Source organism: Bombina bombina, chromosome 3 (genome assembly GCF_027579735.1).
Source record: "Bombina bombina isolate aBomBom1 chromosome 3, aBomBom1.pri, whole genome shotgun sequence".
NCBI lineage: Eukaryota > Metazoa > Chordata > Amphibia > Anura > Bombinatoridae > Bombina > Bombina bombina.
Window position 1 is genome coordinate 1232656653 of NC_069501.1, and position 15543 is coordinate 1232672195.

A 15543-nucleotide genomic window follows, 5' to 3' on the forward strand; every position below is an offset into this window, starting at 1 on the left:
TGTCCCAATAGGCAAATTAGGCAGCTGCTTAGGGGGGCCTGGGCAGCAAAGACAGTTTATTCTAACACTTAAAAAAGAACAAAAACAATATACTGAATGTTGCTGCAAACCATTGACCTCAGAAAGCATATAGAATCAAACTGGCTGTAACATGCTGCCTGTCTTTATCAGCATTATATTACCAGATTTTTCTGCTGAATAAAACAACAAAAAGCGAAATACTTTGCAGAACGCAGATAATTCCAGTTAGCATTCAAGGCTGAGGGTTTGTGGCTTTAAAATGTTTTACATTCTATCCATGAACAGAAAATTATTTTGTGTACATTTGAAGGATGTGTAGACTTTAAAGAGGGTGGTATGGTTGAGGTGCTCCTGAAAAAAGTTGCCTAAGGGCTTCGCAGATGTTAAACCAGCACATTATATTTATATATATATACACACACACACACACATACATATATACAGCCTTTGATGAAGAAGGTACTATTTTTGAAACCTTTGAAACGCGTCAGGTGTTTATTCTGCAGTGCACTACCTATATCTTAACCGCAGACTACTCCTTCACTTTGTTGTGTAGGACAGCTTCATGTGTATTGTGATTATTACTATTACTGGCTTTTTTGTTACCTCATTACATTGAGGGTTTCTATGTGAGTGTAAATTTCTGCTAATTTTACACAGTGTATATTCACTTGTAGCTCAATAAACCGTGTTAAACTGTGTTGCACTATTATCGTATCTGGTTTGTTTTCCACTCTCATATATTGCCCAAGACTGGTTCATCGCGAGTCCTATTGCCAGAGACTGGTTCATTGTGAGTTCTTTCAAGGGGGCATATCCAGACAGCTCCAGTCGTGACGTAGGGGTGTGATCTTCAATCCGATCTCACCTTATCCTTACCTCATTTAGATTGAGGGTTGATCCTGTGAGTATATACCGTAAGGGGTTTGTGTGGAACCATCTCACTCTTCAGATAGATGTGAACACTTGGGATTCTTACTTCGTCTCACATTCCCATTGCCTATATTATTAATAATACACACTCTCTATTGGATTGGTCTCTATTCTATTACATACCTGGACTTTCCACTTTAATCCTATTAACAGTTTATATATTATAGTACATCTTGTGTACTAGTGTCTCACCCTCTATTGCTGTTAATGTACTAGTGTCTCACCATTTATTGCTGCTATTGTTGTGTGTATTTATTTATTCACATATATGGTATGTAATTTTGGTGCTATGCTTTGCATTGCATAAATTCATGTTTATCAGACTTTTGATCTATTTTCTCACATATATTAATAGATTTTAACATTATTGCCTCTCCCTTTGTGTTCGTGTGTCACCATATATAGCGCTTTTCACAGTTTCCACTTGTTTTGTTATTGTTTTTGATTAGGAATATCTGGAAAAGGATATTCTGCCTTTGTGGTTTTCTAGTGCTTAGCTGCTCATATGGGAACATACTATCACTAAGTTTCCTACAAGGGGCTTTTTTTTCCAAATTTGTTAGCACATGTTTGTGTGTGTATATTTATGTACTTTTTCTTGTGCTCTTCAATGTATTTTATACATCTCTGGGTGTGCCTACCCAATTATTTAATTTTTTATTTATTGGATTTTATATATTATTTATCCATTTATCTATTTATTCGCCTACTTTTTATTTTATATTATATTATATATTTTAATCCTAGCCATTTTTCTGTGATCCATTGGAGTTGCGCTTTACTTGTTTCAAAGCTTATATCACTGCTTGTCAGTGATATATTATATATATATACATACACACACATACACACACACACACTCATTTGTGTGTTTATCAAGTGATCTTGTCATTTTTTAAATGCATCTCTTTTCCAACTCCTATATAATGTTTCTCTGTTACTTCCCTAGCTATGTAGCTTTTTAGTTTTCTTTGTAAAATTAAAATCCCAAAGGTCTATGATTGAATATTTACAAAGGAACAACTGCTGCTTTGTGTCACTGTTCATAGATAGATACTGGCAGCACTGTCCCTTGGCACTGCCTAATGTGTCTGTGGGCCCCGTTCCACCAAACTCTAAGTGACCCTTGTTCCTTTAGATGAAGTCACTCAGCGTTTAGTTCTTGCACAACACAAACTTATTCTAGCAAGAGCCGAGCTCACACACTTCTCTACCCAAACGTGAACTTTATATAGAAAGTAGGTGGCGCACACTGGTGATTAAATATAATTAAGGGTTTATCATCAACTTCCCAGACTTGAACAAAAATTTAAACAATGCAGAGCTGTTGCTTCGTGAGCTTGATTCTACTTCAGAGCAGCATCAGTATGGAAGGTAAGTCATTTTTTACTAACATTTGTGGCTGTGGGAATTTAAGTCAAGTAGTTTATCTCCCAGTAGAATAAAAGGGCATTGTACTGTAAAACTGTATCCCTTTAAATTTGTTTCCAGTGACTTGTTATACTAACTGCAAGTTATTAACTATATGATAAAATGATCTCTCTATAAAATCCTTATCCCCTCTCTCTATTACAAAAGCCAATACTTAGGTGATTACATTTTAGTTTTAGGTCGCTAGAAAATTGCTAGTTGCAATTTCCAATATATTTAAAGCTATGCAACTGCTATGACAAGTCATTGGAAAAAAGTGACAATGTACTCACTCAGGCAAGTAGCTGATAAGAATTTATTATATTCCAAAACACTATAAAGTTGATTTCTGCTGTTGCTTCTTGTTTTCATATATTGTCTTAGAGAATAATTCAGTGTTCATATTTTACTGTATAGGTAGAAGTTTCTACAAACAAAAGCAACTATTTTTTACTGACAAAATAACTAAAAAAAAATATATATACTCAAGTAGGTACAAATCATTAGGAATAAATTCAAGGTGAGACAAAATGTATGTACAGTACATTTCACATAATATAAATGAAGCATTGAGATGGTGTACAGTGTACAACATCAGCTTAAGAATTACGATGAGAAGACGATAAAAAATGAAGACACCTTTCAGCTTCTACAAAAACTACAGGACTTAGTTTGATCTCTAATTTCAAACTAACCACTTCTTACGATTTTTTCTGTTCCCACACAGCTATAGAGTTGTGCAATTGAATTTGAGCACAAAACTAAGTGATGTTCTGAATTCAGAATTACAGTTTCTCATTAAAGGGAGCACATATGCTTCTCAATCTCTCAACAGTGGCGCTTCTGTTTATGTTCATTATCCAAGACTATGAACTGATGCAAGGATGGATTTAACCTGTCACAACTCTCTGGCAGCTAAAGGGTTAAAATAAGACAGACGCATGAAAATATTTTTACAGTACTAAAGGGCACATTAAACTCAAAGACGTTCTATCATGCATATAAAAAAAAGATTTAAAACAGAACTTTTTTTTTTTTTTTTTTTTTACACACAGATTTAAAAATGCTAAAAGGGATAGAGAGGTCAAAATTAAAATTGAATGGGTTTATATTTCCATAAGCAAAAAATGTTTCTAGTAAAAAGGTATTACTGATTTTAAGTAGCAGACACAGTACACATGGTGTTAGTAACTTGTGCACTATTAAACACCACACCTTCTGGCAGTGTGTGACAACAATATGCATCATACAAGCCACTGCTGACTCTGGGGTTTAAATATGGTAAATTCGGCTCTCACAGCACATGTGCGTATGCCTCTGATAAAAATAACTTTAACTAGATGCATTTTTTCTATTGGAAGTATGTTGTAAAAAGAAAAAAAAAAAAATCACTATTCAAAACTGAAATGCACATTTTAAATTTTTAACCTATCCCTTTACTGTGTAAAAAAATATTGAAACTGCCAAGGGATAGATTGTATAAAAGGGTAAAGTAAAGTAAAAATTAAACTTATGGGGTGATCAACTTTGGCACAGAGGCTTTAAAACTACATTTCCCATGATGCTTGATCAGGTTAAAAAGTGTCTGACCAGTGACAGTGAGCACCATGGGATATGTATTTCCAAAACCTCTGGCATGCCAAGTTGATCACCCTTGAGAACATGCAATTTCAAGAAGCTTTCAAATTTACTTCTATTATCAATTTTGCCTAGTTCTTTGGCAATCATTTGTTAGAGTAGATGTGTCTAGAAGTATGCATGTGTATTTAGCACTCCAAAGCAGCATGTTTGCAACAATGTTTATAGGGATGTTATAAAATTGTTACAGATATTACTGCCATAGAAGGCTAAAAGACACATGCACACTCAGCTCCTACCTAGGATTACTCTTCAGCAAATGATACCAAAAGAACAAAGCAGAAGTCAATTGGAAAGTTGTTTAAAATGGCATTCTCTTTCTAAATCATGAATTTTATTTAGTCTTTACTGTCCTTTTTATGGCAGATAAGGACAAATCTCATATCTGTTAATGGGCAAGGGCATACGTCCATACGTTACAAAACAGTTCAAGCAGAAACATCATTATAAAAAACAAAACAAACAAAAACATAGATTTCAACATGGCAGCACCCAAGACTAGAGGGAGGTGGGAAAGTAAACTCAATACTATGCTTATAAAATGTATTTAGTGTTTAATGTGCCTTTAGGTTTGCTAGGTGGTAAATAGTCAAATGGATTTTCATCTAAAGCAGCGGTCCCCAACCAGTGGTCCATGAGAAGATATTGGTGGTCTATTATATCTATCTATCTATCTATCTATCTATCTATCTTAAAACATTTTTTTCTCATATTTAATTTATTTCCTTCCCTTTATATGTCTCTTTGTAGTAGTTTTCCTAATTCCTTCAGATGGACGACTTACATCATTGTTTTCTTATTCCCCTCCCTCTTCTTTTTTTAAATTGATTAAATATTTTTCATTCTAATAATTTACCTGTGCACAAAGCCATTCCACCTGAATTCCAGTAATTGCCATCCAGCAGATCAGCCATATCCCACCAGTATTATAGTAATTGCCAGTAACATCAGTTGTGGTTAGCTCACATCCATATTGAGAGCTTATAAACTTAATTTATGACTCCAATGTCTGTCCATGATCATAAGTAATTTTGAATAATTCCTAACTGGGGAGGTAACTTGGAAGTCTTGTGGTCCTTTTAAACATTATTCGTTTTTTTTCCCACTTTCTGCCTCTGTTTCCAGCTCAAAATTTGGCACTCACCCTTCATCTGTCATTTGGAAGTATTCTCTCAGTTCTGTCATTCAGTTAGTAAATTCCAAAAACTAATTCTTAAAAATGTGTAAATATACATAATGTAAACTTAGCTATGTACAGTATGTTTGTATATATATATATATATATATATATATATATATATATATATATATATATATATATATATATATATATATGATATGCACTTTCTTTACAAAGATGGTGCCACCATATTTGTAAATCCAACACTTTCCTTACACTGTGAGTACTGCTTTGCAGACAGAGCAGTCAGACAGGGTGCAGGTGCACACATACAGGGGTACTAATTCAGAATTTTATCTCCTTCACTACCTGGACTTTCAGAGAAGAACTTGCCCAGAATACCGGAGAATTTTTAGCATTTTTGCTATCACTCAAATTAAACAGCAATATAGCCTTGTTTTTTTTATTTACCTGTCAAAAATATATATATTTTTTATCCAAGTTATTGATCTAGGCCCATTTTGGTATATTTCATGCCACAATTTCCCCTGTCAAATGTTATCAAATGGAAAAAAAATGTTAATTTTTTCACAAACTTTGGGTTTCTCACTGAAATTTACATACTGCTTTTACAATCATGGCGCAAATGGTTGAAAAAGTTTCTCTGGGATCCCTTTTGTTCAGAAATAGCAGACATATATGCCTTTGCTTTTTGGTAATTAAAAGGCAGCTAATTGCAGCTGCACACCACACTTCTATTATTCCCGGCAGTGAAAGGGTTAATTAGGTAGCTTAAAAGGTTAATTTTAGCTTTAGTGTGGAGATTACCCTCCCATCTGACACTAATACCAACCCCTGATCCCTCCCAAACAGCTCCATGCCCTCCCTTACCCCCATCTTAGGTACTGACTAGGGTTGCCACCTCAGCCACGTTTTCTTGGATACTTATGAGTTACACATGCTGCAGGGTGTACAGGGAGGAACATGTATTGTGTTTCTGGACAGCACTATTTATGTTCCTCCCTGCACACCCTGCAGCATGTATAACTTATAAGTGTTCTGTATTTTAAGGGACGGGTGGCAACCCTAGTACTGACAGACGGAGAAAATAAATAAATAAATATATATATTTATTTATTTTCTCTGCAGTGTAGGGTCCCCCCTTACCCCCCAACCTCCTTGATCCTCAGCTCTCTAAACCTCCCCTGCCCCAAATATATATATATATATATATATATATATATATATATATATATATATATATATATATATATATATATATAGACTTTGGGAAAATCAAAGGAGTCCAAGTAAACTTACTCAAGAGAGATTTCAAGAGATTTATTCCTGCAAATCTTGGTAGGAAATTGATAGTTTTAAAAACTTATAAAACATATTTTAAACAGACATTTGCAATACTCTTACAATGAATAGTGTTACCTTGAAAGCAGTTTGCATGAATGTTTTAACCAGATTTTGAAACATAACATCTTTGCACCACTGGGCATTGCGAAGCAGTACATTTCACCCTTCTATGGTAGTCAAGGAGTTAAGCATCTCTCACAGTTAAATATAATTTTTTATAAAATAAAGCTCTCTTTAGCCTGAGTGCAGCTCAATAATATGAATTTTACAACATTCATTCTCCCCTCTTAAAATGAAACAGGCTCAGTTGATAAGGTTACCAGGCACTCTATAAAATTATTTGTTTATTAATTCTGTAATACTATTTAAGTGTAAAATAATGTGTCACTCAGTAAATGTGTGTTCTCTTTCCCTACACAATTCAGCATGGCTGTAGGAGTTTTCTCTATCAGCTAATGAGCATCAGTAAAAAATACACAGATGATACTGCTGTATTAAGTTCAGTTTAATACGCTTCTATTTCACATTTAAATTAGAAATACAGTTTCAACATTTTTTTGAAAGCTTCTCTTTTTGAAGTATGAATTTTTTTAAATAAATCTAACTCTGCAATACGATTATATATATATATATATATATATATATATAATTACACTCGCTCATTGGTTTGTATTGCATAAAAGGAAACCAACTCTTCTTCCCATGGAAGAATCCTTTTGTACATAATTCACCCTAAACTGATACAACCTATTTAATTAATAATGATGAACTTAAAAGGTGCAATGTAAATTTTGTTCCCCTTAATGTGTTTGCAGGGTCTTGTTACACCAGCTGCAGAATAATAAATGTATTACAAAATGATCCTTTACATTTATTCTTTCAATTGAAATACCCGATTTGGCCCATTCAGACCCCTACCCTTAATGACATATTTTAGTACCTGCAAATCAAATAGCTGGTTTAGGCAATTTGCAGCATTTTGATAATGTAGGTTACAGATTTTGCTTTTTTTTTTACCTTGGTAGGAATCATGGAACAAAAGCACATATACACCCACACACACACACACAAGCACATATACACACACACACACACAAAAGCACATGTACACACACACAAAAGCACATATACACAAAAGCACATATATACACACACAAAAGCACATATACACGCACACACACACACATTGAAATACCTGATTTGGCCCATTCAGACCCCTACCCTTAATGACATATTTTAGTACTTAAAAGAGCATTACATGCCCTAGAGGCCAAAAATCTAATTCTGTGACCTGCAAATCAAATAGCTGGTTTAGGCAATTTGCAGCATTTTGAAAATGTAGGTTACAGATTTTGCTTTTTTTTTACCTTGGTAGGAATCATGGAACAAAAGCACATATACACCCACACACAAAAGCACAAGCACATTTATACACACACACAAAAGCACAAGCACATTTACACCCACCCACACACAAAAGCACATATACACACACACAAAAGCACATACACACACACAAGCACATACACACACACAAGCAAGAGGGGGTTAAATGTCTCTTTAGGTATTGGCCTTTGTGTGTACAGTAAGAGAAACAATAAAAAAATGCATTTTTGTTCACATACAATAAAAGGGGAATTTAATAACTCTTCCTTTTTGTATAAAGCATTGTGCTTGACAGCTCTCCATACAGAGGCCAAAAAAGCAAGTGGGACAAGATTTAAAGGGACAGTCTACTTGAAAACATGTTTTAAAAGATAGATAATCCCTTTATTACCCATTACCCAGTTTTTAATAACCAACACAGTTATATGAATACACTTTTAACCTCTGTGATTACTGTATCTAAGTCTCTGCAGACTGCCCCCTTATATCAATGCTATTTACAAACTTGCATTTCAGCCAATCAGTGCTGGTCCTTGCATAACTCGCAGGGAGTGAGCACAATGTTATTTATATGGCGCACTTGAACTAGTGCTGTCTAGTTGAAAAGCTAATAAAATGCACTGAGATGAGAGGTGGCATTCAAGGTATTAGAAATTAACATATGAGCCTACCTAGGTTTAGCTTTCAACAAAGAATACCAAGAGATCAAAGCAAATTTGAGGATAAAAGTCAATTGGAAAGTTGTTTAAAATTAGATGCCTTATCTGAATCATGAAAGTTTAATTTTGACTTATCTTTAACGTCCTTTTAGCAATCTGCAACAGGTATAACAAGTCACTGGAAACGCATTATAAGAAAACACATTTTACAGTGCACTGTCCCTTTTTGCCTGCAAGTAAGTTGCATTTTAGATTTTTTGCTAAATTTTTACTCAGAACAAATCTGTATTCAAAATGAAAAGACCTTGATTTTTTTTTTTTTAATTAACTGAAGCTGTTGATTTGCGAACCTGCTGTGTATGTTTTATTGCATTATAAATAAATACAGACTAGGGATACAACCCCTTTACTTTTGTTATATATCAACAATAAAATCAGAACCTCAGGAAATTAAAATCATAAAAAAAAATCTAAAATTTATATTGCAGCGTGCGTTATTTTTTTATGTAACTATAGTCAGTTTACCTGCCCCTGACTTGATATGTGGCTAGCATTTTATAAATGGTTTCCTGCAGTTATTTTGAACTTACTGATTAAAGGGTGCTGTCAATTTAAAATATCTGGCACTAATATTAGTATTGGAATTTTTATTACTTAATATTCCAGGTAAGAAAAAGGTACTTACATTGTCCACAGGCATCATGTTGATGTATTGTCAGTTTAGAAATTTGATCAGCTTTTCCTAAAACCCAGAGCAAATTAAAAAGCCAATTACCCCCTCACCTTCTATATTTGAGTGTCCACACATTTCTTTAATAACACTGAGAATGATCAGTAAGTGATATTTGATTTGTGATTCAGCAAATGATCTCTCAATTAGATAAAATAAATATTTACAGGTTTGTTGTTTGCTTTTAAATTACTAACATTAAATTGTGTAAAATGTTTGCAAACACAGACCTATGTGAAAACTATTTTATAATATGTGTTAATTGACCTATTTGGTGATATCACAGAATTTGCCCCTACTGAAACAAAATCTATAATAATGTACAAATTGGTTCTATTTTTTTTCATTTATATTTAAATCATAGTGATTTTTTTTTTTTTATGTAACATGGTTATCACTTAGAAAAAAATACAAAGTCTCATTGTAAAAAAGAAAATATTGCTATTGAGGTGTCACTAGATATAGTTATGTATATAAACTGATTTATTGCTCTTTTTAATATCTGTTATGCATTTTCAAATTATTACATGTTTTAAGAATATATAGTATTTTTGTATATAGAACTGGATACATTTTATGAAATCCAGCTTTTGTTTTAATGTGATAGAATCAAGTGTTTTAAATGTTGTCAGACATGATATATTTAAAGGGATATTCCAAAGAAAAAAAATGCAGTTTCTTCATTTAAGAATCTAGAACATGCAATATTTGAATTAGAATGTACTTTTAAATTTGTTGCCTGGGTGATCACAACAATATCAGCAAAGTTTTATTTATCATTTCATAAGGGGATCTGGACAACAGATCCTAAATAGTGTGTTCCATTGTCTCATAGTGTGATTTGACAACTCTGCATACACTTCTATAGATTATGCATAACATTTGTAGTACTAAAAAGATTAGATTATGTCTTAAATTAGAATATTAAGCAGGAGATATAAATATAACCAAACAAAATTTATACCTAAGTCATCCTAAGATAACAATGCATATTGTTTACCTTTAGTCACAACATGCACCTCATCTGCTTTTCTGACGGTTATAGCAATTAGCAGAATGAAATCACCAAAAACATCACCTGATAGGAAGTTCGAGGGGGTTTATTTAAATCACCTTTTGTAAGGTTATAATCCAGAATATCCAGTTTGTCACAGTGCATTCAATTGCTATAATATATCTGTGATTGTGAGGATGCACTTTTTTCTAACTAAAATCCTATCACCAGAACTGCCATGTTTGACATTTAATTTATAGTGTACACATCTGCTCTTGTGATGACATCACAGGTTACAAATCTCCACTTTTGATGACATCACAGGGTACAAATCTGCACTTGTTAAGACCTTGCAGGGTGTACTGTCACTGAAAAATCTCACTTAAAGGGACAGTCTACACCAGAATTTTTATTGTTTTAAAAGATAGATAATCCCTTTATTACCCATTCCCCAGTTTTGCATAACCAACACAGTTAAAATAATATACTTTTAACCTCTGTGATTATCTTGTATCTAAGCCTCTGCAAACTGCTCCTTTTTTCAGTTCTTTTGACAGACTTGCAGTCTAGCCAATCAATGCCTGCTCCCAGATATCTTCATGTGCACGAGCATAGTGTTATCTATATGAAATACGTGAACTAACACCCTCTAGTGGTGAAAAAGTCTTAAAATGCAATCTGAAAAGAGGTGGGCTTCAAGGTCTAAGAAATTAGCATATGAACCTCCTAGGTTAAGCTTTCAACAAAGAATACCAAGAGAACAAAGCAAAATTGGTGATAAAAGTAAATTGGAAAATTTTTAAAATTACATTCTCTATCTGAATCATGAAAGTTTGTTTTGGCCTAGACTTTCCCTTTAATATATAAATTAATTCCCCTTCTTTAATGTTTATTTTAGCCTTAGAGGAAGATTATTTTTTATTTTTGTTCATAATTTTCTAGACTTTTAGGTTTGTTGCAAGTCACATGATACAGCCTTTGTTCTTTTAAAATAACCCAATAAAAAGCTTTATATAGTGCACTTGGGGCCTGATGATAAAAGATTCTCCTTGTTGGAGAGAAATTGTAGTGCAGACTTCACAGGGGCTGAACTCACTGAATGCTAAAATAAAAAGGGTGGAATCATCCAGTACTGTAATCTCTCACAAGATTCTAGACAGGCAAATGTTGCTATATTTCTCTAAGGGTTTGTTCTCTGCATTTCTGTATGTGAAACACAAGCCCAGTGAAATATACATCAGGACTGCATAGGGTTGCCACCTCAGTCATGTTTTCCTGGACACTTATGAGTTATACATGCTGCAGGGTGTGCAGGTAGAAACATCAATTTCAACCCTAGAAAGCACACAAATAGTGACACTGAACAGCACTATTCATCTTCCTCTCTGCACACCCTGCAGCATGTATAACTCATAAGTGTCCAGGAAAACATGGCCGAGGTGGCAACCCTAGCACTGCATGATATGAGAGTTTTCTTACACTTGAGCTTTGTATTTTATATTTTTTACACTACAGATTGGGTACTTCTCTTTTATATTTGTAATACATTTAGATTTAGATCTAGCAGTGATTTTACAAATTTGTATTGTGTTTTGAAAGTCTTTGGCTACTTAAAGAAATTAGGATCATACTTTGTATATTTCTTTGTATCATACTTTGTATATTTCTTTGTATCTTTTACAAATTACATCCCACTTTGTATTTGCTTGATTGTAAATGAAAACTGACAGCTTCAGAAAGTAGGAGGGACAGGAGAGTTCCCTTGACTGAATAAGGGAGTTCCCAGGTTATCTCTGAAGTTCTCTCAGAATTCTTGTGAAATGTTGAGAGAATTTTACACAAGATGGTCTCACTGAATCATCTTGTCGGCTATAAATGACAGAAAAGTCATGTATACTAAACTAGAATAAAAAACAAGTTAGATTATAGTGAAAAAAAATTCAGTTTAATTTGTATTGGTTGCAATCTCAGATTTTATATCACTCCCAGGTGTTCTCATGTTAACTTCTATCTCCCTGGTGAAATTCTTTATCCCAGAGAGCTTCATTACTTTCTTTGGATGGCATCTCTCATCTCTCTGGGACTTCTAGGTTCTTCCCCTTTTCTTATAGAATTCAGTGAGTTCAAATCCTGTAAAGTCTGCACTAATATTTATCTCAAAATTAGAGAATGTTTGATTATTGGGCCCATAGAAAGTAATTAAGCTCTCTGAGCAACTGAAGCTGTAAGTTTTTCAGTTTTATTTTAAATAGCAGAAATACAAAGTGCAATATAACTTGTAAAAGATACACATAAATAGACAAAGTATGAGCCTAGTTTGTTAAAGTTACACGGAAAATGTTAAAGTATAATCAGAATTTGTAAAATCACAACCCTAATTACACAGAGGTGCACAAATGAAAATAGAAAATAGAAAATGCAATAAAACATAACCATAAGTGTAAAGTATATAAAATAAATAGCACAAAGTGTAAATGCAGCAGAACTCTTGTGTCATATAGTGTAATGTTGCAGTGGGTTTGTCTCTCCTTATATCATCAGGCTTTAATACAGTAGACTTCTAAATGGGTGCTATGTACCCACATTTATTACAGCCCAAACCTTAAAGCAAAATTCCAATACAAAATTTGCACCATCTAATTTGTTAGAATATGTAATTTTTCCATTATTGACACTAGATCAATATGTGTTTAACCCCCACAAAGAGGTTAAATACAGAGGTAAAATTCTGCTTGGGTACTTCAAGCATTGTGACTCCCTAGCAGAACACTATGGGTGATTGGTGGGTCATGTGACTTACTGAATGAGCAGTAGAAATGTGCATTTGTTGTATTCTATAAACCCTAAAGGCCAAAAAATGCGGCATTAGACATTTTTCAGATACAAAATTCTTCTTGTAAAAGTTCAATTTACAAATATCTGTGTAAATCCAGATCTTTGTATGTTACAGCGGCTATTTCTGGCATTCGATATTCACAGAATACAAGAAATGCACAATGACTAGTCACGTTCTGTTCGGGAGCTGCGATGCCTTTATAAGTCCTGTATTCTACCATCACAAGCAGAGAGGTATAAGGTGAAAGAAAAGGAATAAATAAATAAATAAAGGTAGGAATCGGTAGAGGTACTCCCTGTGTTCTTGCGCCAGCATTGTGCCCCATGATCTGGGTACGGTAAAGGATATTGCTGAAACAATGGCAGCTTTTACTAAAATCTGATATATGTATTCTGCAAATGCTTCTATCCAAAACTGAAACAGTGATATACAATTAAATTTAACTAGATTGTTACTGTGCATGGTCCACTAAACAAATCATCACAGAGACGTTATGTTCCGTTCCATCTAAAAGGAGATTCTACCACAGTGCTTTGTTTTCTTAAAAATGGATGTTCTTGTGCTAAATAAACCATTTCTTGCTCCTATAAACCAGTGAGCACCTGGTACTGTATATACTCGTAGACTTTTTTGTTTTGTTTTAACACCTTAACTTTTTTTCATCAAAAAATATTTTTTAACATACATGCTCTTTCACATACATAATAAAAATATATATTTTAAAAATTGTCTATTTAAGAAAGGCATAATAAATTACTAGTATTGGTTTCAAACAATTCCTAATTTTTCTGTCTTAGTGGGAAAGTAAATTAGTCTTGATAAAGGCCTCAATGGTAACTGTTTTAATTGGATAAAATATGGATAATATATATTTTTATAAGGTCTGAGATTTCCTCTATATGCTCTGAAATATATATATATATATATGTATATATATATATATATATATATATATATATATATATATATATATACGTTGATTGGAGTAGCCGTGTTAGTCCAGAGATTTAAATATCAAAATAACAAGAGTTTTGCATTGAGCAATGATACTTTTTTTATTGGACTAACTATACATTTATAAGTTGACAAGCTTTCAGAAGAGTTCCTTCCTTTATCAAGTCTAAAGCAATACTGACCAAGTCAATGTAATTTACAGATTATATCTTAAAGGGACAGTATACTGTAAAATAGTTTTTCCCTTAATGTGTTTACAATTGCTTTTTTTACCAACTGCAGAGTAAAAAATATATGAAAATTAGATTTTTAAGGTTTATTTGTGTATATTAAAGCTCTGATTTTGTGTTTTGAAGCCACAACCTAATAAAATGGGTTGAGCTTGTAGATATAATCAGATCTCATTACTGTATCACATTGTGCACATATACCTGCTTCTTTATCTTATATTTGTCCTTAAAACAATCACCAGTACTTTGAAAGAACAATGGAAAATCAACATTTTATTACCTTATCTCTGCTATATCTCACTGGGAGTGTAATTTCTTCTGCTGGCTGTGTTTACAAAGCTTATCTATAGCTGGTACGCGCGACCACAAACTTTCAGAATAGGTGGGGATACCACATGCTAAATCAACCATTTCAAATGCCAATATAAGGGTAAAGGAGCTACTTGTAAACAATTTAATACACTCCAGCAGGTAAAGTGCATTGGGAACAAATTAAAGGGGAGAAAATCTTTGAGTAAACTGTCCCTTTAAAACACAGAATAGTTAAGAAGACAGTGCAGGGAGAGTCGGAGGTGTCGTAAAAATCATGAGGGGGGCTTAGGTAACAGGCAGACAGTGTCCAGTGTAGGAGAACAGACAAGGGAAATATATAGCTTTACATAGAGCATATACTGACATAAAGTTATATATCAACATTGAATCAATATCTATAAAGATGTGAAATTGTATATACAGGGGGAATACAAAAGTTAAAAAAGACAAAAGTGTGGACATAGGCTTACCTGTGTACCTATGTACAAAGAATGTGGAATATACAATGCAATTGACTAAATGAAAGTACATTACAAAAATTTTTGATAATGTGTTAAGAATCCAGAGTCCACATTTAGTCCAGAATTAAACAAGTTGAAGTGCATTATCATTTTCATTTCAAAGGTTTTTGTTTCCATGGTGTTTTTGAAGTTGCCTCTGAGAATTTTGATTTTGAGGTTTTGGATGGAGTGGTCAGGTTGGGTGAAATGGTGACCAACAGGGGTGCAGTATTTTGTTTCATAGTGGTTTTTGATTGAGTGTCTGTGTAAGTTCATTCGAAGGTACAGTTTTTGGCCTGTTTCTCCAATATAGCATCCCATTTCACATGCAGTGCAATGTATCATGTATACCACATTTGCAGATATACATGAATATGCCCCTTAATGTTATAAGATTTATTATTGTGATTTGCTGTGCTGCTTTCACAAACGTGTTGACACAGTTTGCAGAGAGC

General features: G+C 33.5%; 1 protein-coding gene across 1 annotated transcript in view; it reads left to right on the forward strand.

The window, feature by feature from the left end:
* Positions 1-2121: 2121 nt before the first annotated feature.
* Positions 2122-15543, forward strand: part of LOC128654676 (P2Y purinoceptor 2) — a 112464-nt gene continuing 99042 nt past the window's right edge. The window contains exon 1 of the mRNA XM_053708718.1: positions 2122-2328. The gene's annotated coding sequence lies outside the window, so the exon portion shown is untranslated. The remainder of the gene's footprint in view (positions 2329-15543) is intronic.